At 38.2% G+C, this 26,283-nt stretch overlaps 1 long non-coding RNA gene across 1 annotated transcript in view; it reads right to left on the reverse strand.

Annotated features, from left to right (window-relative positions):
* Window positions 1-243: 243 nt before the first annotated feature.
* Window positions 244-26,283, reverse strand: part of LOC122228385 — a 33,318-nt gene continuing 7,278 nt past the window's right edge. The window contains exons 3-4 of the long non-coding RNA XR_006206546.1: window positions 2,018-2,206; window positions 244-338 (exon numbers count right to left, since the gene is read on the reverse strand). This is a non-coding gene — a long non-coding RNA (uncharacterized LOC122228385). The remainder of the gene's footprint in view (window positions 339-2,017; window positions 2,207-26,283) is intronic.

A 26,283-nucleotide genomic window follows, 5' to 3' on the forward strand; every position in this document is an offset into this window, starting at 1 on the left:
TTTGACCCTTATACAAACTCCATTAAATACAACCAGAAATTTTAGAGATGAGGAAAAAGAGGCATAGAAAATGTGAGTAACTTACTAAAGTCCTACAGATAACAAGCAGCCAGTCTAAGAATTGAGCATGTGGCTACATGATCCAAAGTCTGTGTTCTTAATCTCTTTGCTATCATCAAGCTCTACCTCTGACCAGCAATTGCAACGGAAGACAAAAAGGTACATACATAACAATATGTAGCTTAAGGAATGTACTTTCATTTTGAAACAGATAACACCTCTCAGAGTTCAGCTTTTCTTTGAGCAGGTCAAGATCAATGTTGCATTACTTCCAGTGCCTGAAATGATAATATCTCTTAGCTTTCCTTGTTGTCCTTATTGAGTCGCTTCTAAAAGATTTTTCTATATCGAAAGTCAAGTCACCTGATTCAACCATCTTGGCCATGGCTTTTTGGATCATGATGGGCATCTGACCCATGGTTTATAGTCTAGAAGAAGTCTAGCCCAAAGCTTCGCTCCATAGAGATGATGACTTGGCCAATAATATATTGTCATTAGGAGAGTTTGAATATAAAACTATAAAGGGGCACCTGAGTGGCTTCATCGGTTAAGTGTCCGACTTCAGCTCAGGTCATGATCTCATGGTTTGTGAGTTCAAGCCCCGAATCAGCTCTCTGCTGTCAGCTCGGAGCCTGCTTTGCATCCTCTGTCTCCCTCTCTCTCTGCCCCTCCCCCACTCGTGCTTTCTCTCTCTCTCTCTCTCTATCTCAAAAATAAACATTAAATTTTTTTTTTTTAATATAAAACTATAGAGAGATGTTGTTAGTTAGTGGCCTGAGTGGGGATATCTGGTTATAGGAGCAGAATCTAAAAGATAACTAGAGGGGTGCCTGGGTGGCTCAGTAGGTTAAGCGTCCAACTCATGATTTAAGCTCAGGTCATGATCTCATGATTCGTGACTTCAAACCCCACATCAGGCTCTGCGCTGGCAGCACGGAGCCTGGTTGGGATTCTGTCTCTCTCCCTCTTTCTCTGTCCCCCCCCTGCTTGAGCTCTTCCTCTCTCTCTGTCTCTGTCTCTGCCTCTATCTCTCTATCTCTGTAAAAATAAATGAATGAACATTAAGTTATCTAAAGGGGCAAGAACTATAGAGAAGAGAGGGGGAAATCAAAGCAACCAACAAGAAAGCAAGGTCATGAACTCTTGCCCACTCACTCCTTTAATTCTCTTGATGAATGTTTAATTCTCCTGCAGAATTTTCTCATCTTTTATGTCCAGCACATTGGCTTCAATTCCCGGCTGTTCTACTTATGTCGTGTCTTAAGCTAATCTCCTACCTCTTTTAGACAATGTACTCGTCTATAAAATGACAGGGCACATATTGTGTGATAGCTCCTGGCAAATGGTAGACCCTCTAGAAACATTACTTGAATTTACATGTGACACAGCAATTCTGCATTGAAGCTTTATTCAAGATCAGGCTCTCTTCCCACTTATTCTGCCCCATTTTCTCCTCTCCCACATCTTCCCTCATTTCTCCTTGGGATGAGAAGAGAGGGGAGCTCAGGTAGATCCCTAGTTCAATTACATCCTGAACTTCCCTGCTAGCTTCTACACTTACATTCTATTTAAGACTAGACTCTAAATAGGAGGAGACCGGTGGACCTAATATACCCAACATCGTTGTTTTTCATTGTTGTTGTTATTGTTTGTTTGTTTGTTTTGTTTTATTTTCGTTTAAATCAAATTCCCAATCATCCTTTAAATCCATTTCCAAGAAATTTCGTCTGGTTTCTCCCACCAGGTTTATTGTCCCTTGTATCAGAATTCCTTTTAAGACTATCTTATCACTCCATCAAAGTGGCAGTCTCTGAGGGCAGAAACAATATATTACTCATTTTTCATCTCTAGAAGTATATAACACAGTACCTGGCACATAGAAGGCATTCAATAAATATGTGAACTGAAATGCAATGTGCTGAGCCATGGGGCAGGCTGCCTGAACAGAAGCACTTACCAAATCAAAAGGGCAAGGGAATGCTTGAGCTGGTTTTGCTGATTTCAGGCCTTCTGTCCTTCCGAGACGTAGGAGATTCACCCTTATTGTACATGGGTGGCTGCTTTACCACACCCCAGAAGTGCAGGTGCAGATATTAGCATTGAGCAGATTTGCACAAATGAGAACTCTTCGATTTGTCATGAAAAGCTAGGATTCCAAGAAAGAAGGTGATAAGTTGAAAAATTAGGGGAAAATATGTTGTAAGAAGAATCTGGCACACCCCTTCCCCACCTCCATATTAATGAAATGAAAAGGGTGGGGGAAGGAAATGTTATGCTACACATTGGCAGGAAAATTGTGCGTGTCCTGTGAGCAGATGAACATGGGACTGTGAACAGGAAGCTGATTATTCCAACACATTCTAGTTCTCACTGGAAATATCATCCTGGAGGAAAAGTCCAATATCTCTACTTTTGGATCACCTACTGCTCTAACTTTCTGTATTTTCTTGGACTGGAGATAAGGAGACATGTAACTATCTTAGAGGCAGGGCATTTAAAACTAAGGTAGATAGGGGTGCCTGGGTGGCTCAGTTGGTTAAGCATCTGACTCTTGATTTCTGCTTAGGTCATGATCTCACGATTCGTGAGACTGAGTCCTGCATCGGGTTCTGCGCTGACAGTGCTTGGTACTCTTTCTCTTCTTCTCTCTCTCCCTCTCTCTCACAATAAATAAAAACTTAAAAAAATAAGGTAGATATTTATTACATATATGCATTCAGCCAAAAGCTGACCTCGACTTACCATACTACCATTTGTGGGAATTACCTCTCTCTCTTTCTCTCTCTCTCTCTCTTTTTTTTTTTCTCCCAATTATCCAGGGAGAGTAACTTATTTTTTTATATACTGTCCGACCAGTATAGTCACATGTGATTGTCCCAGTACTAGTAACTAAAGCAATCTAGACCAATCAGAATCTCTTTCTTTCTTTTATTTTTTTTGTAATGTTTATTTTTGAAGGAGAGAGAGACAGAGTGTGAGCAAGGGAGGAACAGAGAGAAACGGAAACAGAAAGGGAGACACAGAATCCAAAGTGGGCTCCAGGGTCTGAGCTGTCAGCACAGAGCCGGACGCAGGGCTCGAACTCACAAACCGTGAGATCATGACCTAAGCCAAAGTTGGACGCTTAATGACTGAGCCACCCAGGCACCGCTAGAATGTCTTCCTAAAATGGGTACTGAGATGGGAGAGAATTCAGCCTATAATGTAAGAATTGGAGAGCCTCTGTCAGCCAGATTTTCTACTCCTTGGACCAAAGACATAGAGAAAGCTAAGGTGGTACTGAGGTAATAATGAATAAAAATGAAATAGCTATAAAGAAAGAAGAAAGATGCTCACAGATGGTATTTCAATTATTGTTTCCAAATCATCCCTGAGGACCATTTGTTTTCTATTCCTTGCGTATGAGACACTCCCATATCCTTAAAAATGACTGCACCACCGCCCCCCCCCCCCCCCCAGGCTTGGAATTGTTTTCTGCTAAATACAATCAAATGAGTCTTAAATATTTCAATTTCAGGTCACATCAATGTCAGTCTGTCTGAGAATGACCCAGACAGATCTTATCTCATCTTTATTTTTAAATATTTATGTATTTATGTTTGTTTGTTTGTTTATTTATTTTTGAGAGAAAGAGCGAGCAGGGAAGGGGCAGAGAGGCGAGGGAGAGAGAGAATCCCAAGCAGGTTTCACAATGCCAGGGCAGAGCTCAACTCGGGGCTCGAACCCAGGAACCGTGACATCATGACCTCAGCTGCAACCAAGAGTGGGACGTTAACCGGCAGAGCCCTCAGGCGCCCCATCTCCCCTCTCATCTCTAAACTGGAATCATTCCATGACTACCCAAGACTAAAAACATAATCATAGTTACCATTAAACGCGACTCTGAAGATTATTAAAGCTGGGCCATTAGAAAATAAAAGTCAAAGGTAAGAGCTGCAAAGGTTTTTCAAACAAGAAATAATGTTTAATAAATCACAGAAGCCAAAAAAATATCACGCAGTAAGTAAAAGCAGCCACTTTCATCAATCAATAAAGCCAGTTTTGTGGGGGTTTTTTGTTGTTGTTAAATTCCATAAAGTCGCTTGAAAGAAGTTGTGTTTAAAGCTGTGCTGTGCAGCGATATCCTGAGTCCCCACATGGAGGGTAGTATTTTGAAATTGGTAAGACACGGGTGTGCATCATTTGAAATGGAATTCATTAACAGGTTGTATTATTTTACTCAGCCCCCATGGAACATCACAATGAACTGATCAGCTGCCACGCTTCAGGTAGAGGGAGGTACGTAAACACGTTTTCAAATGAAAAACCTGTGGGGTTAGGAACATACACAATGTGCCCCTTGCCAGCTGATTTATCCAGTAGGACAAGGGAAAAAAAAAATGATCTTTTCTTCATTTCACTGCATTTTCAGTGTGATAGAGCACCAAATCCAGTGACTAACCCCACTAAATTACTTGGCAAGGGCTGGACCCTATTTTTCTTTGGAAAAAAAAAAAGTGGCAGTGCAATAAGATAATTTGTAGGTCTGGGTTTCTAATATACAATAATTCTGACCATTTAAAACAGTTTTTGCAGGAAATATTTTATAGTTAGAGAAATAGTTTTTGACATTTTGGGGGGAAAAGAACAATGGGCCGTTTACAGGTCTACACAGCAGATTAATGAATCTAATTGAGTCTGTAGGGAAATGTTTCAGTTTAACTACTGGAACTAATTTATACATTCACTACATCGTAATAAGTCAATTTAAGTTTCTGGAAATAAAACTGGATATCCTGGGTATAGATTTGAACTATAAATTTCTGCAAGAAAGGAGTCTGTGTGTTCATTATACATTGTAAAATTACCATATGGACCTGTCAACACTTCTTAGCACAGCTTTGTAATAATGTCATTTAGTTTAACATTGTAATGTGCCAACTGAATTAATGTGTATGACACAAAGCATGCCTCCCTCCCAACCTCTGCTTCTGGGGAGCTGTGCAACTTTTAAAGATTTTTCTCAAGGCAAGAGCCTCCTGCATTTGCATAGAGAACTTCAACACAAAGATTGAGTGTAATCACATTTACCAGGAACTGCTGAGACACAAGCCATGGGGCTCTGATGCCTAAACTTTCCAGAAATATGCAGTCCAAAAATGGGAATAAATCTTCACCTGCGAAACCTTACTTTACAACCAATACTAATCAACATCTAGATAGCAATGGCTTTCTTCATTAATTGCTTTTTTAACTGTGTAAAACTCTTAAGAAGGAGAATTGAGGAAACATTCTGCACATAATAACACGTGATATTACTCTGTTACTCAAATGTTCTTCTCAATCTGGATACTTATAACACTCATATAAAAACATTTATATCCAGATATCATTAGACCATGACATAATATAACCCTGTGGAGAAATAGTCAAGCAAAATGGAAAATGGCGGGGGTGGGGGGGCGGGGAGAGGGACAACTGCTAGCATTTACCATACGTGAACCATATATATGTATAATCTGATTTAATTCTCAAAACCCATTCTGTAGATGAGGAAACTGAGACACAGAGAGATTAGGTAGTTTCTCCGAGGTCTTGTACCTAGAACAGTTTGGATTTGAATACAGACGGGTCTAGTGCCAGAGCAAGAGTTGCGTACCAATATACCATACTTTCTGTCCAGAATAATAATTACTAACTCTTATATAGAGCTAGTAGTGTTCCAGTAATTAAATTACTTGACTCATCCCCATAACCATCATGTAAGCTAACTGTTTTCATTATACCAATTTTATGGATGAGGAAACTGAGACACAGAGAGACAGTGGAACTAGTTCAAAGTCACATTGTTAGAAAGTGGCAGAGCGGGAGTTGGAACCAAGGCAAAGTGACTTTAGGATTTGATTTTCTTCAAAACTACCACATAGATGAAGTTGCCCTTTGAATAAAGCAGGGGTTAGGGTGCCAACCTCTGTCCAGTTGAAAATCTGCATGGACATTTTGACTCCCTGCAAACCTAACTACAAACAGTCGAATGTTGACTGGAAGCCTTACCGACTGCATAAACAGTCAACAAACACCTATGTTGTATGTTACATGTATTATATACTGTATTCTTACAATAAAGTAATCTAGAGAAAAGAAAATGTTATTACAAAAATCAGAAGGAAGAGAAAGTACATGTACATTACTGCACTGTATTTATTAACGACAACAACAACAACAACAACAACAACAACAAAAGTCCACATGTAAGTGGAGCGATGCAGCTCAAATTCCTGTTGTTCAAGGATCTGCCGTAGATAGTTTCCTTTGTGGCGTATCTTAGTAAGAGAGTGAATTTCATCTTGTATTCAATCATAAGGGCTTCACAAGTGTGTATAACCATTCTTTGCGTTAGGACATTGCCTTAAAAAAAATTCCGTTTCCCTTGGAAGAGCAATGCACTATCACATAAACCTTCACAATCACGTAGGGACGCCTGGGTGGCTCAGTCGGTTAAACGTCCCACTTCGACTCAGGTCATGATCTTACGGTTTGTGAGCGGGAGCCCCGCGCCAGGCTCTGTGCTGTAGGTTCAGAGCCTGAAGCCTGCTTCCAATTCTGTGTCTCCTTTGCTCTCCGCCCCTGCCCCGCTCACGCTCTGTCTCTCAAAATATGACTAAACATTAAAAAAAAAACACCTTTACAATCACACTAGGATAGGTGAGTTAATCTGATAAGCAAGCTGCCTTTATGCAGAGAGTCAAGGTTCAGGCGGAGGAACCTGTGTTAAGTCCCTGATAAAGATAAAGCTTTCAGAAAACATCCGGATGCTCCCGGAAAAAGCCATGCCCGGTAAGGAGTGAAATGATAGAAGGTCCTGAATAAATAGGCCACCACTTTGTACCACGAAGAGAAAGAACACCTAAAGCTTGGACCTTTAAGCCACACCCAACTGACCACCTTAAAAGCCACCCCTTTAAACTGACACATCCAAACACCGGAAATGGGATAACAAAGAAACTTAACCTCTTCACAGAAAACTTCTTGCTTGCTTACAGACTAAACGTTTCATTCAGCGTGTTACTTTTCTCTTGCCGCTCTGTTCCTCCCATTTACGCTCAACATTTGAACTTTGATTTTCTCTCTTTTGATCCTTGATGCTCTGAGTCTGGGCTCCCTGTCTGCTCGGATGGTTTACACCTTGGTTCTAGTCTCCATGATCTAAATGAGTTTGTCACTGATAACGAGAACCTTGGGAGGGAATAGATAGCCCAAGCCTTGTGATGAAAGTTCAGAGTCCCTGAAGTTATATGTGTATTTTTACCGTTTTGAAGTCTCGGTTGGCATGGCTGACTATGGTTGATGGTGCACGTTGCAGGAATTGTAAAAGTAGCAGGGCTTATCATACACCACCACCTTTACCATCAATATCATTCTCAGCTATTTAGATTTGTCCTCTAAACAACTGCTCTGAGACACCCTTTGTCAAAGTTTATGGGATCCCCTGCCATTCATTCAGTATTGATGGCTATCTGCTATCTTACAGGAAGATAGAGTAGATACACTATAACTTTAGCAAGTTGCATCGAATTCTGGGCACACCTCCCAGAAGAGGACTTATATTTGCAAAAATACTGTAAATAGGTGGCTATCTGTCCAGAAAGTATGCTTCATTGCTGTTTTCCCTTTTAGTGGAACATTATAAGAAGTCTAACTGTCAGTGTCTCAGATGAAGGTAGGAAAGATTGGATGACATCTTTTAATCCACTTCAGATGAAGTGGAGAGAGGTACATCTCAGATACCATCATTTATGCCCCCAAAAGATGTTAAAGGGCACATAACACCCTGTACTTATGAGCAGTCACTTGGGATAAGCCACAGTGGTTGATGCTGAGTTGACGCCAAACCCCGTTAACCAAGCGAACAGTACAATATAATAGTACCGTGCAGTAGTAATGCTTTCTGATTGGCCTCTGGTCTTCATTGTTCTGTGACATCTGTCTCATTGGCTTTAAAAGGAAGAGAAGTAAGGAAAGATTCCAAAATAACTACCTTTACCAAACTGAAACAAATACAGACATTCCTCATTTTATTGTTTATTGATTTATTGTTTTTGCTTTATTGTTTGTTGCTTTGTTGTTTTTGCAGAGCTTGCATTTTTTACAAACTGAAGGTTTGTGGCAACCCTGTGTTGAGCACATCTATTGGTGCCATTTTTTCCCAACAGCATTTGCTCACTTCATGTGTCAAACTTTGATAATTCTCCCAATATTTCATACTTTTTCATTATTATATTTGTTCTGGTGATCTGTGGTCAATGATTATGACTGGTGGAAAGCTCAGATGATAACATTTTTTAGCAATAAAGTATATTTTAATTAAGATATATACAGTTTTTAGATATAATTCTAGTGCACACATAATAGACTACAGTATGCATAAACATAACTTTCATATGCACTGGGAAACCGAAAAATTCGTTTGACTTGCTTTATTGTGATATTTGCTTTATTGCAGCGGTCTGGAAGTGAACCGGCAATATCATCAAGGCATGCCTATATAATTCCTACAAGAGTTAAATTTCCCATATGACTCACGTTTAGAAATCACAAAACTAAGTATGATCTAATAAATTTACTGAATAGTTTAGGTGAAAAATCATTAGGACAGAAAGCTCACATTAGAGCATAAGTACCCTAGTTTGGCTTCTGCCTGGGTCAGTGTGGGGCACTGGCCTTGATTCTTCTTTCCTTTGCTCCTCCCAGGCATTGGTATAGTCTTCAGCATTGGAAACCAAGGTATAGGAAGGGGTTGGTAAATATCTTACAAATTCAGGTAATGGATCTAGATCTAGATAATGTAGATTCCAAATTAGATGTTTTGGCCTTGGAATTAAGAGCTTTATAAAATAAGCTCCTTTATTAGGAAGTCCTGCCTTAGCTCTATTAACAATTTCATAAGTGTGAGAAAAATTGTAATACTTCACTATTTTAATAAATTTGTATTCTCTCTTCAACATTTTTATAGAAATGCACAAATCTCTTGTTTTTATGATCATGGTAAATGGGGAGAAATGTAAAGGATAATTCTCATTTTCTTGATTACATTTGCACTTTCCCAACCAGCTCCTTGTACTTTCACCTAATCCCTGCCTTCAAAATATGCCTAGCTTTTCCATTTAGATGAAACATAATTTGTTCAAATTGTCCTTTCCAAATTTGAAGAAGTCCTATCTAGGATATGAGGCAACACATGGCTTTAAAATACTTAGCATTTGTGTGATGCTGCTCATCTTTAATCCACTTCAGAAATATTACTAATTAATTAATTAGTTCCTGATTACAAGGGGGTAGAAGTTCAAGGAGAAAATTGACAACATTTCTCCACCTTTATAAGAAATATTGCTTATTTTAGAGAACATTATTTCTCCTGAGCAATCTGTACTATCATAAAAAGTATTGCAGATGCCCTTTGCTGGGACTAGGTACAATAATCATTAAAAATGACGAATAGTACTAATAATATTAGTACAAATGCAGCAATATTTTGTAAGGTGGATACACATTTGTTAGATTCCTTAAGAGCAGGAACTATATCTCGTTGTCCTTTGTGTCTGACACCTAACACAGTCTCTGGCACAGAACATACGGAAACATGAATTTATAGGTAATGAAGTCTAATTTAGAGAGTTTATTTCAGCCAGTGATAAATAAAATGAGAGACAACACAAAACAGAATTGAGCCACGTAAAAGGAAAGTAAGAAATCAACACTGTGGTTGATTTTCTGATCATGAAGTTGAGTCCGTTAAGCCTCAGGAAGAAAAGGCAAAGGAAAAACGAAACAGAAAAAGAGCCCTTATTAAATATGAGCATATTCCGTGTGTAGAGAAGATTCAGATTTTGACGCCATTGCATACAAAGAGCAATCTAATGCTTTCAAACATAGTCTCAGCTATGTTTTCTTAGAATAGTCACCCTGATGTTATAACAGTTGAGTTGGTGGAGAGTGTAACCTCTTCTCATCCATCTGATGTCAAACAGCTAGATTTTTCAAATTGACTTTTTAGTTTTACACGAGTCCCTAATGCAAGATAGACACAAAACTAAGCCGTCCACACACATAAACACTACACTGTTTTGATCCCCAAATAAAGTATTTAGCAAAAGAGATAAAATGACTAATAAACTTTTTTAAATTTAGAAATGACTTTTAATTTTGTAATTTTCTAAAATCTAAGATTTAAACTTCCTTTATGGACAAAGAAGGGTCCGCTTATTCTCTATTATTGAGGAAAACCAAATCAATAACCTATAATTTATTCTGGTATGTAATAGCTATAATGTAAACAATATTCTTGTAAGGGTAGCCTAAAAATTTAGATTTGTATATATTGTTCATGATACATAAAAGAAAAATAGATGTTAAATTTGGCTGTGCAGCAAGGATTTTTTTAAGCTTTTTTTTTTTTTTTTGATATCTGACCCTTTTGAGAAACCAATAAAAATTCTAAAAGCTTTCTTCAGAATAAAGAAGCATAAAAGTAATACAAACATAATGTTTTACACTTTATATCAAGAAATCCACATACATTAAGAATCCCATGCATGGCCCAAAGAACCTAGGTCCCTTGGAAGATGGTGGAACAATGAACAGAAGTTGAGACATCCAGGAGAAAAAGTTTAGGAGAGTAAATTAATTCGTGTTTGGGTGTTGAAAGTTTCAAGGGTCAGTAAACATAAAGTCAAATTGTCCAGCATATAACTGAAAAATCAGAAGCTTGAGAGACAGAGGTTGGGGCTAAAAATAGAAACTTTTCTTACATGGAAGTGATTACTAAAATCATGAGCATTAATAAAATCAGCCAGGGAGAAAACAAAGGAATGGGAAAGAAAAGATCATTGAAAAGATTGTAGGATGCTTACTTGCAAGGAGTGTGAGAAGAGCAAATGAGAGGAAAGTGGAAAATGAGAAACCAAACATGTAGAAGAAAAGCCAGGAAGATCATTGTCTTCTTGAGAGACTCAAGCAGCAGATAGCCAACAGGGCCAGAAGCTTAAGAAAAACATATTGAGAATTGAGAAAAGACCAGTTAATTTTGTGACTAGGAGATCTCTATTAAACTAGAAAGGACTAGTCACTAAATTTTAAGGGGTTAACGAGAGAAGAAGAGAAGGAGTGATAAGGAAGAGAAGCCGCCATGTTACTGAGAAGTTCTGTAGTCCAGCAGAAGGAGAACGGAAGGTAGACAATACTTAGACAAGATCATATTCATCATTTTAGGACTCAATTCAGAGAAAGTTAGGGAACAGCAAAACAGTGAGACCACTTTCCCGCACACTTTCCTTTTCCTGTCTGATTGTTTTCTGTCACATATTGTCCTTTTCCTGAGACATCAAAAGCTGCTGAGCTGGGTAGAGTGGAGAATTTGACAAAGCCAGTCACTCGCATTTTAGAGAGAGACACACATGTTTATTATATTCATTGTATTAGGACTGTGAATTGCTTGGAAAACAAAACAAAACAAAACAAAACAAAACAAAACACAAAAATTTAAAAAAGGATCCTTGACTCTTTCTACCTGAAATGGGGGGACTTCTATAGTCAGAGGGAAGTTGTCACCTGCCAAAGTATGAGTCTGAATGATGTGGCTTGACTAGCATAGTGTTCTATGACTGAACTAGTGTTCATAAGCTGATGAAATGCTGTGAGATTTCCCTGTGGACACAGTCTTGAGCCAAGCACTAGTGAAATTACTACAATCCTACCTCACCGAATTAGATGATCAGACTAATCTTCACAAATGGGTAGGATTTAAGATATGAGTGTAAGATTTTTATCCAATTGCATAAATCTATGTATGGATGTAGGTTCAGATTAGTAGACATTAAATATAACAGAAAAAGATATGGACATTTCTATCTAGCAACTTTTATGTATATTTTAAATCGTTTCGTTTTTGTATGTATTTCTCTCAATAAAAGTAGCAGACTGAAATGGAGGAATTTGTTGCAGTAAAATATAAAACCGAGCTACTATGTTACTAGCTCAAGAACACAATGCCTTAGATATTTAAATCTGTGCAGAGGGAGTTATATATATAAAATCTCTGGCCAAAGTCACCACGTGTGAAGTTGGAAAGACAGTATCTATATATGGCTGAATAGAAAAGTTTGAAATATTACTTAAAAATTACCTCTTTACAAGAATATGCACATGAGAATCACTAAAATTAAAGTATTCTTTTTACTTAAGTACTTAAGTAAAGAATGCAAAAGGTATTGTGTTGGTAAGTATGCATGAATTCACCCTTAAAACAAAATTTCAAATAGTCTTTAGATAAAATCCTTTGCCAACCTGTTTTTTTACTCCATGTAACTGAGTTTTTATTTTTGGTGTTACTATAAACTTGCTTTCTATTTAATTCTGATCAAGAATACACACATTTTATCACACACACACACACACACACACACACACACACACACTCCTGGGTCATAGAGTCAGGGCATAAAGAGCTGTTAGGAAATTTTGAGACAAATCTAACTCCAGCCCAGAGCTAAGAGACATGAAACTTGGCTCACAGAAGGTGAATCCTCGTCCCCAGTCTACAGTATGAAAAATCTGGTAAGAACTTTGGTGCTTAGGCTCATGGTCAACTAACTTTATTCCATATCACTCTCCTTCATCATTTCACAAATATCCTCTGAAAATGTCTTACTTTGTGCCTTGGTATCTTATGCCGACACGTATTCCCTTCTTTTTTACCTTAAGAGGGTCAAGGTGATCTCCTATATTCCTTCAGACACAGAAAATAGGCTAAATATACAAGGCTCTAATCTCATGATATTAACCTAAGCCTTTTTTTCCCCCTGCGATGATTCTTTTCCCAGAGATGGATCATTGGTTTCAAAATCAATGTTGTAAATGTAAGAACTGATTCTCTGTAATATCTCTGTCCTGGTCCCATTTTTGCTGGATCCATAATGTAAGACAACACCAAATGACTTTATATGCACTGATTTTGAGTTTTGTGCAAAGTTTCTAGCCTGAAACATTATCGATCCCATTGTCATGTGTACAACCAGCTTTTGGCAGAATATGTATCCAGTGGGTCATTCCATAAACCATGGAGTCTCTGGCAGTCATCCTTTTGGTAGTCCACACAAGGTGTTACTGTAGAGCTGTAGTAAAGACAGAACTCTACCTTATCATTCACACTCTAAGAGGTCTTAGATAAGATTGTTCCATTCTTGATTTAACCCAGGGTAAATATTCAAATAACCCATTCTATTTTTTCAAGTCCTAATCTGTCTTTTCCTAAGAATGGAAGAAGAATCTATTGTTGTAAGAGATGCCTAGGATCTCACCTGAGATAAAACCAGGTATCTCAGTATTGACTAATAGTTGACTATTGTTGACTAATTGACTAATAGTTCTAAATTGACTAATAGTTCCAAGTGACTTTAAAATACATCATGTCATGTGGATTTACCGAAGTGTTTAACCACATGTGTTCCTACTTAGAAATTGTGAAAGTAAGGCTTAAGGAGAGTTTTTCAAGGTCATGAATCCAACACACGTTCCAAATATTGTTCTCTTTGTTGTTTTTATTCTTTACTGTTATTTTCAGTTTAAAAGCTCCAAGTACTATATAGTGCTGACAGTTTTTAGCCTGCATGTAGAACACAGTGCTCACAATTAGGGACTACTATGGCCCAATGGAAAGGGTGTGTTAAAAAACAAAAGGTAGGAGGATGATAAGTTCATGGGAGTGCTTCCTCACCAGTATGCCACTAACACGTGCCAGGGGACTTTTTTCCCCTAATCATCCTGTAGGGTATTGAATATTGAAATATTTCCCCCAGACACCATAATCTCAAGATCCCTCTATCAGATGACACAAACCCCATTAAGAATATTTGTCATATTGGAAGAAAGAAAGTTATATTTTCTCTTCCTTTTCTACTTGTGAGCCTCTTTGATTGAAATGTCCCTTACTGATGTCATCCAGATCAGCTCAAGTTAGACATTTGACGAGTCCATCTGTATCCACAGTCACCCACAGACATGGGAAACTGTCACCCATCTGCCTCCCTGTGCTCTCACTTTGTTCCTGTCCTGGATATTTTGTTCTCATGTAGCCACAAGACATATTAATACCCTCCTCCCTCCAAGAGATGTGAAGAGAATAGAGTCTGTGCGAGCTTGTGCTCCAGAGAAGGATGTTATAGAAATGGCATATGTCATTATACTGCTATCCACATATGTTCCACAAATTCTCTAGCAACATCCTCACATTTTAATGAGCATGTTGCTTCACTTCCTGACCTGCATTCACTGTTAATCATTTCAATGACTGATTACGACTCATCAGTTACTCCACACTTTCCCCAAGTTGATTGTTTTCTCTTAATGTCAAAAAATGCTATAAGTTTGGGAAACCTTCTTAGCTTCTGTTGGCTTCTGGTATATTGCCTAAATTGTACTTTGTCACTAATTAAGGTGACTTTGTTGGACTTGAATATTTGTGTTAGTCCCTTTCTAACTTTGGAGGGAAACATTTCACTTTTTGGGAAAATAATGCCAGCATGATTTTCAACCAGAGAAAGGGCAAACTTTAGATGTGAAACTTAAAGATGAGAAACAAATGAAATTTTTTCTTTATCACACTCCTGGGGCACTCTGTATAAAATTCCAATAGTAATTAATGAGTCTAAAAATAACATGATTCTAATAATTCCATAAATATGATAAGAATTCAGAAGAGCTGTCAAAACCCCAAAGAAAACAATTTTGTCAGTGAATTAAAAAAAAAAAAGATTACTTGGATCAATTTTAATCATTTTTTAAAGAAGTCATATTATTTGAAACGAATTCTACAGATTACAGCTGAGTGTACTAACTTGCAACCATGTCATATGAATTCAAAGTCTTGTAAGATACATCCATTCACCATTGTCATGTAAGTATGAATGGTGCAAAAAAACAATTATTGTTTACCTGCCAATGCCTCTCATAGGCAGTTTCCTCAGTAGGTAATATCAGTCATACTTAAGAATATGTCTGAAATGCTATTTTGAAGCATCAAAATAATTTTACTGAGGTAAAGACTATTTGTAGTTTCAAAATCTGCAGTTTTCCCTTAAAAAAAATGTATTTTTGTTGTGATGTATTTCTGGATGCCTAAGCAACGTTAAAGGAGTTTAAATCTCTAAGTGTATTTTGAACGTACAATCATGTCTATGACTAATGCAGAGTTCATTTTGTTCAAATGAAAGTTACTGTAAATATTCTCTGAAATGACTTGATTTTTTTTTCCATTCTTTTATTAGGTAACTGATCTTTAGATGAAATAATAAAAACAGGTTTGTTAAATGAGATAAACCTCGGTTAATCTTTTAGGAGACAAATTGTTGTTCTGGTTATTGATTCTTTCCTAGTTTTATGTGGAAATGAATTAGAGAGGCTCAAAATTCTCATTTTTTAATTTCAAGAGAATGTGCCCGTAAATGTATTTCTGTGTAAATGCAATAGCGCCCTCTGGAGGTCCGGAACACAGTGCATAACTTTCATAAATCAGTGTCTTCTTTTGTTAACCCTGCATATTTTTGTTGACTTCGACATTTAATATTTTATATTCTGATAATTGTATTTGTCTCTTCACATGATTAAATACATTTAATCTATTATTACTTTCTATCATGCATTTCATCGTGATTTGTGTGTCATCTCATTTGTAATGTGACAATGTAATAACAAAACATACAATTCTGCTGATCTTGGTGATGGATCCATAACTTTTCTATTTTTTATCATGTGAAAATATTTTCCAAACAAGAAATGACAACTTTCATTGCTGAAATCCCTTAATATCTGGTTATATGCAGACAACAGCGAGCTAATTTTACCTCCTTTGAAGATGCCTCATGGAAACAGTTACTTTCATTCTTTGAGTCCCTGATCAACAAACACAGCTGTGGTTTTTCTGTGGTTTTGAAGCGAATTTATTGGAGATGGGGGAATATGGAAAGGAGCAGAGGTCAAAAAACATCGGAAAAAATATCATGAGTCACTGGAACACATTCAAGAACCAGAGTGACTTCTATTGTGCCATAATAATATAAATAAATGATCCCATAATCATTGGCCTCTCTGTAACAGCTTTACACACAAAGATCTTTTTGAAGTCCAGGGAGATGCAAACAGTTTTTCAGCCACTATAAAAAAGGGGATGAGCATATGACTAATGCAGGGTGAGAGGAAATAATGTCATGCAACTCTGAATGAAGCTTGGGCTTGCTTCTCCCGGAAGGTTTTCAAGAGGCCACATGTCAGCTAGGTGGGGGTGGATATTGGAGTGTCCCTCGGTTCGGTTGACCTCTGGGGAGGTTGGTCTTTCTCGGCTCAAGTAAAGGAAGTCAGAGGACCCACCCCTGTTCTGACCCCTGAAGGCAAAGGAGTGACTGCAAGCACGTCACATGGAGTCTTCCTACTACATACAAAGATAAACAGACACAAAGGTGAATGGAATTATAATTCTAGCCTCCAGCACTCACATACACTCAAATATGGATGTACAAAGGTGTATAACATTATAATTTCTAGAGCAACTAAAATTCATAGAAAAATGTAACACTGAAATGATTATATATCTAACAGGGAGGAGGAAAAAGAAGATTGGAAGAGCTCGAACTGCCTCCATCATTCTGTCCTCAAGGTCAGAATGCTCCTTCTCCCCATCTCTCCCCTCTCCTCCTTTAATGACATCATCGAGAGGAGTCAGGGCACAGCTGTCAGCAAAACCGGGAACATGAACTATGTTCATTATACAAGTTAATCATCATAGAAGTTAAAGATGTCCATGTTGCGTTGTTTGGATTTTGTCACTGACTTTCTTGAGTTTGTATCCAGAGTACTTGTCATAAGTAAGCTCCTGGTGCTTTGGTTTACCTACAGGGGTGAGGAGAGTTAAGTGATGGGGTGCTTGCAAAGCATGAGTTGGTGACCATGACATAGAAACAAAGGCTGGCTTTCATAGAGTTGTAATTATTTGACAGACACTTAGCACCCGTATGGACTGGGCACTGATCAGAATACTTCATAAGTTCTAGCCAGTAGACTCTTTCCGGCAACAGTGTGAGATAGTTAACATATTCTTATCAGCCATCATCTTCATCAGTAAATCTGAGACACACAGACTGAGCAATTTTCCCCAAGTCACACAGCTAACAAATTCTGGAGCCAACATTCAATCCCAGGCAACCTGGCAACTCTATGCTCTTAGCTACAGGGTGATTTTGCAATTCTGCCACTGCAGCCATTATGGTCGTTGTTGGACAAGACCGTCCTGTTACTTTGCCAAATTTATCAAATAAACCTGTATTGCGAGAGAGCGAGGATAACTGTCTCTGTCAATATAAATACAACGGCATGATTGAGGTATCAGCATAAGAAATGGAATTTGAGAAATAATGATTTGTTTCTTAAATTATCCTTAACATTTATTTTTTTATATTTGTTCTTCCCTTGGTGGCCATAAGTTACTGGATGATCATCCCTCGGAACCCCAGATGGTCTTCATGTGGACATTGAAAATCAAATGAGAAAAAGAAACACAACAAGGGCCACTGACCCGTCTTGTGCCCTTTGCATCCAGCCTCCTGGTTGTGTGCATGCTCTGGTGGTTCACCATCATAGCGCTACGGTTTTTCCATCAAATATTCCACCAGTGATTCTCACAGGTAAAGACTAGAATTGTTGAGGGACCCACACCTTCCTAGAAAGTAGTGGGTTTTTATGTCTGGTGACATTTGTGTTTTTTTGAGTCACGAAAGAGCAGTGGCACTTGCTCTGAATAAGCCTTTGGAGTTTTGATGTCATGTTTTTGGCTCTTGATGGCTTCGACCCAGCTCCTTTTATAAAGGACTCATTGCTTAGCTTACTGCTAAGACTGAAAGGGCATCTGTCCACATTCCTCTTAATCATCAGATCTCAAACTCAAGTGTGAATCAGAATTTTCCCAAAGATTCTGGCTCAGTATCTCCAAAACAGGGTCCCGAAAAATCACAGATTTTCAAATGATTCGGATGCAGGTAATTCAAGGATTGCACTTAAAGAAACAGAGCAGACCGGTTGGTCTGGAAGCCAGGGGAACAGTGGTCTCCTGCAAGGCTCTTTCAGATCCATGTGCCTGAATGCCATACTAGATGTGAAGAATCAGAATCTCTGGAAGATGGAGGGCTGAGCATATGTTTTTAGAATGAGCTATTGGAGTTTTCTGCAATGTCTTCAGAACTTGCTCTGTTCTGGGATTGTGGTTTGAAGGCTGTGTTGAGTGGAGCCCCAGGAATTTAGGAAGTGCTTCAAAGCCTTTTCTGTGGCCAAATAGGCAGGCATTTCCCTTCAGGCTTCTTACCAAAGCTCTGCTTACGTTGCTTTTTAAAAATATTAGGATTCCACACAATGTCCTCCCTTTTTTGGAGAGGGGAGGATGTCTGGGGGGGGGGGGGGAAGAAAGAAAAAAAATATATTTCAAAACTGCACCTCTCCAATTAACATCAGGGATGTCACTGAGGCCATATAGATAATTCTGGTCATTGTGAACCAGCTTTGTATCCAGCTCTATTCCCCAATCTCCAACAGACGTGTGACTGACATAGTGTCTCAAATCATGGAAATCTCTGAGTCACAAGTGATACGAAGAACCTGTTGATTTTATTTTAAGCCCATGACCTAAAACACACAAAGAATTACTTTTCATTTTGTCGTTATCTAAAGATAATTCCACAGAAATAATCATAAAAATCAAGACATTGACATCTGACTCCATGTTAGTCAGAGTTGATTTTTTACAAGCTTTCCACTTCCACTCAGCTATTAGCATCAAGAAAAAGGCTGATTTATTCTAAGCCTCAAAATGAGCACATGGACTGAACTGAATGTTCTATTTACTCCTGGTTACAAACTGACAAGGTTGCCATTGGACCAAGAAAAATGTTTCTCCTGCGATTATTAATATTTGTTGAGAACCCAGGGTCTGGATTGCCACCATAAAATTTATAATACAAAATTTATAGTCTGTCAAGCACTAAAAGTCAGAAACTAAAAACAGGAAACAAACTAGATGTAAAAACATAGGTGAACTAAAGAACCAGAGTTAACTACTTTCTTGACAGATATTATTCTTTTATTTTTATAGATAGCTTGAACAGGATCATCCCGAGGCACAAGATCAACTAATTAAAACATTTGCACAGGAAATGCTTATACTTACAAGTTCTGATTTTGCTGCCCAATGGAAAGAACAATAATTAATGAAATGGGCCAAATAAATTTCAAACTCACTTAGACCACTAGTTTCACCCCCTCTGCTCATCACCTTCATCCCTCTCTACCAGATTCTCCAAATAGCAAATATGAGCCATGTACACTTTATTCTCGTCTCTGTCCCCAAGTACAAACAAAACAAAAAACAAACAGAACGAACAAAAAAACAAAAACAAGGACATAGCTCAAACTTAGCCTCAAGACAGAGAAGAAATGCAGTAAAGTGTATTATGGCTGAAAAAAAAAGTTTTTTTAAACATTTTCAGAACTATCCTCTTTGTATAGTCATCCATTTAGCAAATATTTATTGTGTCCTACCGTATTCTAGGCATGGGGGAAGCAAAAATGAATAAGAGGCAATTCTTTGCCATTTGGGAAAGACTTTTTTGAATTGGGAGCTGTGGCCCATTATTGAGCTGTGAAATCAATAGATCATGACCAACAATAAAAAAAAATGAGAGTAGAAAATCTCAAAGGACACTGCCCATTGTAAGGAAATATATTCTTTTTATTAATGTTTATTTATTTTTGAGAGAGAGAGAGAGACAGAGAGAGAGAGAGCAAGCATGAGCAGGGAAGGGGCAGAGAGAGAGAGGAGAACAGAGGATCTGAGGCAGACTGCGCTGTCAGCAGATAGCCTGTCGTGAGTGAGATCATGACCTGAGCTGAAGTCGGATGCTCCACTGATGAGTCACCTAGGCGCCCCAGGAATATATTCTTTTATGGAAGTTCTGTTTCAATCTGTGTCTGTGCGTGCTTTGGGTCATGATGTAAACACGTATTTCTAATGGTAGTTGCATTTGAAAAGTTTAAATGATACTGTTAAAGAGTCTACCTAAAGAGGGAGACAATTAATACAATTAACACAAAATATCACAAATGCTCTTTCACAGGTGTGGAAAAGGAAGCCTGAAATCTTAAAGAGAGAGAGCGTCTATCTCTGCCTTGAGACTTGCAAATGGCTGTTGAAGAAGAGTTTTGATATTTGAACTGGATCCAGAAGGATGAAACTGAAGGTAGAGAGGGCGACCCTAAAGGGAAATTCCAGGAAGAAGGAACCAACTGTGCAAGCAGTTCTGAAAGGGAGCACTGTGCTTAGAGTGGTAGGAATGTGTCTGTGGGGGAGCACACGGTTCATGGGGGTGAAGAGAGGGGAATGGCATGTAATAAAAATGGAGAACCGTATATGAAACAGGCTGGCCATTGAGGAAAGGAACGACAGATCCAGTTTGCTCTGCTGGATCTGGATCTCTGGATCATCGTTAATTAGACATGTGTGGGGTGACATAGATGATTCAAGAATGATCCTATTGTTAAAGAACTACGGAGACAAAAGCATCACAATGTGAGCGAGACGTCTATTTCTTCCCTTACAAATTAACTTTGTTTTCCGTGGTGGGCCATTAGGTAACTTTTTTTGAGCCTCCACTTTTTAGTCTGCTAAATGGAGATGTATGTAACATAAAGATGCCTTTAATCCGAAGTTTCTAACTGTATAGCTTTTTGAACAGACTATGGTTTATTATTATAATGGCATACTTCTGTGATGCAAAACACGTGTTTGTTAATGTCATCCTCACTACGATTCAAATATCTCACTTCTCAAAGTATTATTTGCTCAAAGAAGTCAGAGAAAGAAGCTAATTATTTTTCTTCTACTTCCAAAACAAATCTAATAATACAAACTCAATTAAGATTCTATATAGCACAAACTGACTTAGGTAAGAAAGAAAATAAACTATATTGGTCATCTCGTTAAAAGAATAAAAAAGCTGGGGCGCCTGGGTGGCGCAGTCGGTTAAACGTCCAACTTCAGCTCAGGTCACGATCTCGCGGTCCGTGATTTCGAGCCCCGCGTCAGGCTCTGGGCTGATGGCTCAGAGCCTGGAGACTGCTTCCGATTATGTGTCTCCTTCTCTCTCTGCCCCTCCCCCCTTCATGCTCTGTCTCTCTCTGTCTCAAAAATAAATAAACGTCAAAAAAAAAAATTAAAAAAAAAAAAGAATAAAAAAGCTGTTTTCCTTTCTCACCTTGTTCACACCAAGGACACACAAACCTCTAAGCATTATCTTCTCATCCTGCCATAATGAGAAAGAAATTTTGTGGTCTGTGTGTTTGCTAATAGATACATTTCAAACCTTCCATCTGGGCATCACAGAGTCATTTTCTCCCCCCAAAAAGACATCCAATTCACAGGAGAATGCAACTAAAAGCAAGTCAACTCAAGCTCTGGAGATTTTTTAGAGTATAAGGTGTGTGGCCCCAAAATCTGTTTAGCTGCCCTAAACAAGATTCCACCACTCCCCATCTATATACAAATACTGATAACCACTCTCATCAATATTCTTTTTAGAATTATAAAAGTCTAGGGATGCCTGGGTGGCTCAGTCGGTTGAGCATCCGACTTGGGCTCAGGTCATGATCTCGCAGTCTGTGAGTTCGAGCCCCGTGTCAGGCTCTGGGCTGACAGCTCGGAGCCTGGAGCCTGCTTCTGATTCTGTGTCTCCCTCTGTCTCTGCTCCTCCCCTGCTCATGCTCTGTCTCTCTCACTCTCAAAAATGAATAAATCTTTTAAAAAAATAGAATTATAAAAGTCTACATTAAAGTAAGCCCTTAGTTATCAAGAAAAGTTGAATATTTTATGAATGAATCATGTTCTCTATGTTGGGCTGTGTAAGGCCCTATAAAAGTATCTAAGAGCAGATTCCTTGTTGCTTAGTATGAGAACCTTAGACTGGATCGCCAGATATTGTGGACTCGAGGAAGGTGGTTTGGAGAAATCCAAGAATGCTGACTGAGAATTTATAGAGTTGGATTCCAGGCTTCACTCTTTCTCCAGCTAATCAATGTCATGTCTTCATTTTTCCTTAGGGTTGCTCACTCAGAAAAGAGAGGGTTAAAATTAAAAGGATGTTAAGATCTTTTCTAGTTGTAATGGTGTCCAACTTTATAAAAAGCTTAGAAAATAAGAGAGAAGGTAAGCGCATTCAGCTCAACATCCTGGTAATTGTTAAGATGAATCTGAATTGGAAAGAAAAAAGTCATGAAGAAATTTAGTTTGGGGACCACCCTGAGGTCCCAGGTGGAGAGGAGAGGAACAGTAGTTGTTGGGCTCCCTCCCCATTTTGAAAACAGTTTATTTGTAAATCCCTCTAAGAATGGTGGATTGTGTCCTCTTCTCTATAAAATGCCTTCTCTTGTTCACCATAAAGTGCAGATTTTATAGTTTCACATGACCAGCCTAAGAATTATTAATAATACTTATTTGTTCACCATTCTGCACGTAGGTGGGGAATAGAGAGCAAATAAAGACTCGTTCTCTCATATTTTCCATATCTAGGATTTCTTAAGCTTTTGAAAACCATTAGTTCATGTAAAGGCACATTGTCTTTGAGGAAGTTTATGGCCTTGTCTTCACGAAAGAAATTAAAACTACACATCTGGTAATAAAATATGATTGTGGGTATTTACCAAGATTCTCCCAGAGAGAAAATCTACTCTCACTGAAGTGTAAGACTAAGTCCCTCTGTTGAAACACTTTGAATCTCTGGGAAACTTATCCTTTTCCTAGATTTCCAGTTCTGGAAAATCTATGCAGAATAGAAATTAGCAGATGGACTGAGAAATCATCAGAATAACGCTTTTGGTGACAAATTCTCAGCAAGTGCCTTGTGAGCATGTTCCCATCTAAAAAGGATCACAGCTGTCTTTCCATGTTAACTCATGGGTAATGGGAAGAAGTCCAAGTCAACTCTTTGATGGGAAATCAACTCCTAAAATCAAGGTAAAATCAAAGCGCTATTTTGGGGGGTTCCTCTATCCTGGCTTAATGTAGGCATATTACACCATTTTGAGTGAAAAGTGGCCCTGGCCCTCTTATCAATTATCACCCTCACTTGGCTAGAAGGAGAAAACCATTTTGTTGTTTAGCGAGAGAGACTGGCTTGAGCCTACCTGCCAAAAGGTGAGTGTGGTGAACTCACTCTAGATGCGTGCTTTGTTTTGGTGGATCTTTGTGTTGATATGGTGTTCAGGATCGATGGCCCTCCAGTTAAATGTGAAAGCCTGGCAACAACGCATACACATTCCGTATGTACTCATGTTATGTATTTATATGTCAAAGAGGAGACCTGATTGTCTAATATTCAATACTTCCCCCAGTAACATATACCACCTGGGATCTGTTTCATGTTTACAACAGGCTAACAGTTCCAGTTCCAGGGAATTTGCTCCTTTTGTTTAATTCTGTCTCTACCAGGACCAAGTAACCACATGCGATTAGTGGCTACCATATTAGACAGTGTCGATTTATACTTTGACTTTCAAAGCATCCCAAGATTTTAGTTAATGGCCACCCAGATTCTGAAATCCAAAATTGTTCCTGACTGTCTGCCATTCTTCAGTGGCTAAAAACGCCCTTTTTGTCTTATGAAGTATAACTCAATGTCAAAAGGGTTTATGTAATATTTAGACTTGTATTACATGAAATTAATCTTAACATAAAAAATCTTTTGATTACAGAGTATGCTTTGTCAGTGATTGATTAACTAACTTATTTATTCATATAATAACGTCACTATTTCCTTTTATTTATATTCTTGAGCTGTAACAGAAAGTTTCTATTTGTGCTATGCTAGAAGGCCGATTACATGGTTATCATAATCTTTCCACCTGTTTTACTAGGCTCCCTAGAAATAACCTTTTATTTTCTTTGTTAATGACTCTCCCTCAAAACCACTTTCTTCATACAGAACCAAGATTTGAGGACAATGATATTATTGTCTATAGAGATTGCTACTCTTTCCTCACCTTTACCTCTGCCCTCACCTCACTGGTGTGGAAAGAATAAAATCTTTATTTTCATCATGTCTTCTTCATAAATAGTTACACTTGGAAGCGAAGTGACATACGTATTTCCTAATGCACACTCTGACCCTTGGCTATACTGTTTTGTATTATTCTTGCCTTTCTTGTCTCTCCGTGTGGAAAGTGAATTGAGGACATTAACAATGACCTTCTAATTTGTTTACTTTCTGCATTAACAGGATAGGCGATAGGTATGGAATAAACTAATAAGATCCCGTACATTGATTACTTTGTTGATTAAGACCTCCATAATGAAGGAAACCAAGAACAAGTTCATTAATAAATCAATTAATCAACATTTATTTATAGTCTACTATGTACTCTGAATTAAGAGATATATAAATAAGTATAAGATAGGATACCGGCTCTCAGAAAACTTCCTGTAGTTTAGGAAACCAAGATGAATACTCAAGAAGCTATTGTGGACTGAAACAACATGAAATTAATCATTACATTTATGTCAAAAATCCGTAAGCATTTTATACTTTAAGCTGTAGGATTTCAAGAACCAGAGAGATCAGTGAAGATGAGTAAAACAAGGAAAAATTCATGGAGAAGATGGTACTTCAGCTGTGCCTTAATTAGCAAATAAAATTTGATGAGACCCCTGAGAAGACAGATACTATTCAAGGGAGAGAGTAACTCAGATGTAAGTCAGAAAAGCCCTGGAAAAGGGCAGTGCTGGTAGAATGGAGAGGTTGGCATGGGTGAAAGAGAATCTTGAAAGGAAAAATGGAAAGTAAGCTCTAGCTATAAGTGCAGCAGATACACAATAAATCTTTGTCCTTCATTCAATGATATCATATTTTAACAAGAATTACTATGTCCTACGATTTTCTTCTGCTTCACACATCTTCATAAAAGGACCAGATGGCAGTGGGATCTTCTCCTCCTCCTTTTTCTTTCCTTTCCTTTTTTCTTCGTGTATTGTTATTGTTATTGTTATTGTTATTGTTATTGTTATTATTATTTTCTAAACGCCATGTACCCACTCAATATCAGAGGACAGTTTCAATCACATCGGTATAGTCCTCTCCTCACAAAGGTGATCAAGGAACAAATGAGTGACAAGGAAGGAGAGTCAGAAGGATGTATGGAGCAAGGAAAATTTCCCAAGTTGGATTCTGGGCACTTACTATTCCTTCCTGTATTCTCTTGCCTTCTCCAAAAGCAATATTTCCCTGGAATGGTACAAACATGGCAGCTGAGGAAACCAAAATGCAAACATTACCCAAATTATATTTATTTTCAATATGAATTTATCCCTAAAGTGTCTCCTTGTGCCTTTTATGTTATCAGGTAGTCTCTCATCATTAATATGCTAAGTTAATAAGAGGAAGTCACTGTAGAGATGCAATTTGCCAGCCTAGGTAACCAAGTACTACCGGAGAACCAGGGAGCTTAAGGAGGAACAGCATAAAAGTTGAACAGCTTTTTTATCTTGCTCTTTGTACAAGGGAGTTGCCAATTCAATTCAGTGATGTTTCAGCAAGATTTTGTTGATCTTGTTTCAGATTGGAAAATATAAAATCTAAAGCCCTTGCCACAAACATAGTGTTCACATACAAATATATATGACAGGCGTGTGTAGAATATAGGATAAATATATGCCCAGAAGCCAATGATATGCAAATTTTGCTGTAAATTGTCTATTACTGTCACCACTTGTCAGCATGTCACCAAAACAGTAGCTATCTTAGACCATAACTCTCTCTAATGAGTAAATTAAAAGATTGTGAAATCAGAAGAATGCATATTTTCAACTCTAACAATCATAATAATGTTATGATGAAAAATCATAATTATACAGAGTACCTGCATCCTGCTACAAGAAAAATTTCAATGAAAATTCACTAAAAATGGTCTAGATTAAAATTATTAATACTACAGAAGTCATTTCATGGTGGGGCACCTGGGTGGCTCAGTCGGTTGAGCTTCTGACCTCAGCTCAGGTCATGATCTCACAGTTCGTGGGGTCGAGCCCCATGTCGGTCGAGCCCCGCGTCGGGCTGTGTGCTGACAGCTCGGAGCCTGAAGCCTATTTCAGATTCTGTGTTTACCTCT

The sequence above is a fragment of the Panthera leo genome, chromosome C1 (genome assembly GCF_018350215.1).
Source record: "Panthera leo isolate Ple1 chromosome C1, P.leo_Ple1_pat1.1, whole genome shotgun sequence".
Classification (NCBI taxonomy): Eukaryota; Metazoa; Chordata; class Mammalia; order Carnivora; family Felidae; genus Panthera; species Panthera leo.